Consider the following 3,899-nt stretch of genomic DNA (forward strand, 5'->3'; position numbering starts at 1 on the left):
TGTTATAAGTTCAGTGCCAGGTGGGCTCAGGGCCCTCCCTTAGTTCGCAGCCTAGAACAAGACATATATACACCTAACTACAATACAAGTAAGGTGATCAGTGCCCTCAGAGAGGGGCAGACACAGGGCATAGAGGTTAAAAAGACTAAGGTGCTCTCTTTGCCTGGGCAGCAGGGCTTTAGAAGGGTTTCCTTAAAAGGTACGATTTGAGCAGTTTGGTCTTGAGGATGGAGGATTTTTCCACAGGCACAAATGGCGCCCAAAGTGAGTTAGGGCATTCAGTCAAGAGAAAGGGACTTGGTAAGTATATTCAGAAGAGAGGCAAATACAGAATGTATTCGGGGGATATCCATGAGTCCTGTTTGTCCAGAGGATAGAGTATATGTATATAAGGAGGGGGAGATGATGTTGGAGAAGTTAGTTGAAGCCAAATCATGGTGGATCCTGGGTAAAAGGCTAAAGAGGATGGATGTTTCCTGTGGGTGATGGGGAGCCTCTGTGGGTTTCTGAGGCAGTGATACAATGGTGGGATTACTTTCATCCTCCACCTCTCCATCCCTAGACCTTTCCTAATCACTTTGCATGGATGGGGGGGAGGGGGAGTGGAGAGAAGGAAGAGAGAGAGTGTTCAATGGGTAGAGTGACACAGAGATATGCCCTGGGGTCTGAGGGCTTCTAGTCTGAGACAGATAAAGCCCATCTTTGCAAAGCACCATGTCTCCCTGTAATGTCATCTGCCATAAGTGTGGGGACTAGAACAACTGGGAACTTGTGGTGCCCTGGTTGTCTCTACTTTCCCCAAATACCTCTTTTTCCTCAGGCCTGTGTGACAGGATCACAGGGCTATAGAAATCATCAGGTTCAATCCCCTTATTTTACAGATAAGGAAACAAGCTGTTACAGATGCCCTGCTTTTTGGAGGACATATGGAGGATGAAATAGATCAGGAAGAGGCCAAAAGGGAGGAAGGTGGAGGGAGGGGGGAAGGGAGAGGGAAGGGACCCTCTGGGGAAGAGGGACTTTTCAGTCATTTGTGCAAGAGGCAAATGGAGCCTGTATTAGACTGGCTGTTAGGGAAATTTCTATCTCTCTGAAGCCAGCACAATAAGGAAGTCTTCCTGGAGGAAGAAGCCATCTGAAATCAAAGCTGGTTGATAAGTTTACCCAAGGGTGTCCTTATCTAAGACCCTTCAGGGGATTGTGAAGGTTCCAACAAACGTTAAATTCTGTTGGCATTTAAAATATTCTAGGAACTGTGGGGAGGGGGTGGGGGAAGGACAGCCAAAGCAACTGTAATGGATAAATGGTCAGATCCAAACATCCAGGCATCCTTTCAAGGCATTGTTCCCAACTGTAACTGGCCAACTGTCCCCTCTCCAAAAGGGGTTGAGGACACGTATCAACTGACCTGCAGCTAATAGTCTAAGAGAACTGTATAGCACCAAAACTTTAAGGGACTTGTCCAGGGTTATACAGCTAGTATGAGTTATGGGAAACACTTGAACTCTGAACTTTCTGACCTCAAGGCTGACCCTCTAGTCCCTATGCCACACTGTGTCCGCATTCTGACCTTGTCCTAGTATCCACTCCACCACCCAGGTGAGAAAGTGCCCAAGAGTCAGAGGAGTGCTGCAGGGAATGAGGTTGCACTAAGTTTTAATAACTCACATCACTCCAGCACCATGAAGTTTTATGAAGCAGGAAGCCTTCCCCAATCCCCCTTTATTCTGCCCTCTGCTGATGATCCCCAGCTTGTCTATTGCTTGTCTATTACATGTTGTTTCCCATTAGACTGTGAGCTCCTCGAGAGGAGGGATGATCATTTAGTTTTCTTTGTATCCCCAGCACTTAGCACAAAGTGTGGCATATAGTAGGTGCTTAATAAATGCTTATTGATTGACTTTTCCCCACAAGATGCCTATGAACTAAGTTGGAAGTGTATATTTGCGATTTATTGCAGTAAAATGGAATGCATTCTGGCTTTAGGGTTAGGGGATCCCAGTTCAAATCCTACCTCAGACATTTACTGTGTGATCATGGGTAAGACATTTAATGATTCAGAACCTCAGTTTTCTCTTATGTCAAAGGGAGATATTAATACTTTATGTTATGTGCTTACTAGCTTTTTGTGAGGAAAATATTTTGCAAACTTTACTACATAAATAGGAGCTTTTATTTTCTTTTCTTAATTTGGCAGATGAGGAAACTAAGGCTGGATTGTGACTTTCACATAACCATACAGGTATTATGGGTCAGAACAAGGATTTGAACTCATCTCTTCAAGTCTAGTGTTTCCCACTTTGCAGTGGCTATTTCCCACTTCAGTACATTGTTAGATAGTCAACAGACATTTATTTAAAAGCTTACTATGTGCCAATGCACCATGCTAAATGCTGGGGAAACAGAAAAATGGCACAAAACCAGTCCTTGTTTTCAAAGATCTCACATGCTTGCAGAGGAGAGAACATGTGAGTAACTATGTACACGGGAGCTGAAGGAACTCAGAAAGGCCTGAAGAAGGTGGGATTTTAGCTGGGTCTTTAACAAAGCCAAGTAAATGAAGTGGCAGACATGAGGAGATGAGAGATATGGCACACCAGACACAGGATAATAATAGCCACTGCAAAGGCATGGAGGTGGGAGATGAAGTATCATGTTTGAGAAACAGCAAATAGGCCAGGGTAGTAGCCAGACTATGTGGTGCAGAGAAGGGAGTCAAGAATATGGAGACTGGAAAGGTAGTGAGGGGTCAGGTTATGAAGAGCTTTAAATCCTAGAGGTCACAGAGAATCACTGGGGTCATTGGGGGTAGGAAAAGGGGCATGGTCAGACCTGTGCTTTATCAAAATCAATGTGGCAACTGAGTAGAGGGTAGACTGAGGCAGAGACACTTAAGGCAGGGAAACCCTCAATTAAAAGAATATATCTTTTTCTTGCAAGGCAATTGGGGTCACACAGCTAGTAAGTGTCAAGTATCTGAGGCTGGATTTGAACTCAGGTCCTCCTGACTCCAGGACTGGTGCTCTATCCACTGTATCACTTAGCTGCCCCAAAAGGCTGTTTCAGTAGTCCAAGCTAGAGGTGATGATGAGGGTATAAACTAGTGTGAAAGGTGAGGCTATAAAGTGTGAGGGTATAAACTCGTCTGTGTGAAGGAAGAGGACATGCACAAGAGATGCTGGGAAGTAATACTGTTTGGCAAGTACCTATGTGTGGGAGGAGCAGGAGAGTGAAGAACAAAAGGCGACACTGAGGTCCAAGTTCTGGGTGATGATGGAGAGGATTTGATGATCACTTGAAGGAAGGAAGGTCAGCGTGTGATGCCTGACATGCAGAACTGGGGCAGACCAAGTGGTCCTATTCTACTGGAGCTCAGGGTGTGTGAGACGCAACAGTGGGAGAGGAGCTCAGAGAGTCACCATGCTCCATCTTCCCTATCCCTCACAATAGTTAATAGTCAATAAGCACTTACTAAGTGCCTACTGTGTGTCAGGCACAGTGCCAGATACCAGGGATGCTTATAAGAAAAAGAAAGAGGAGCTTACCATCTAAGGAGGGAAGGCAGTGCAGAAAAGGAGGCTGAAAAGGACTGGGCACCAAGGATGGGCTTATGATATTCATGGAGAAGAAACTAAGCAGAATCACTGGTGGAAAATAAAGTGTTACCTGGAAAGGTCTGAGGTCTCTAATAAAAGAAGGCTTTGGGAGGAGTTTATGGCCCTTCCCACCAGCCTGCCAATCATAAGAGAGAAGCAGTGTGTGTGTGTGTGTGTGTGTGTGTGTGTGTATGAGAGAGAAAGAGAGGGTGAGGGAGGAGAGAGGGTGAGAGACAGAGAGGAGAGACAGAGAGACAGAGAAAGAGAGAGAGAGAGAGAGAGAGAGAGAGAGAGAGAGAGAGA

Source organism: Petaurus breviceps, unplaced genomic scaffold, assembly GCF_028583685.1.
Source record: "Petaurus breviceps papuanus isolate PSGF00001 unplaced genomic scaffold, PetGlider_PUasm1.0 98, whole genome shotgun sequence".
NCBI classification, from domain to species: domain Eukaryota; kingdom Metazoa; phylum Chordata; class Mammalia; order Diprotodontia; family Petauridae; genus Petaurus; species Petaurus breviceps.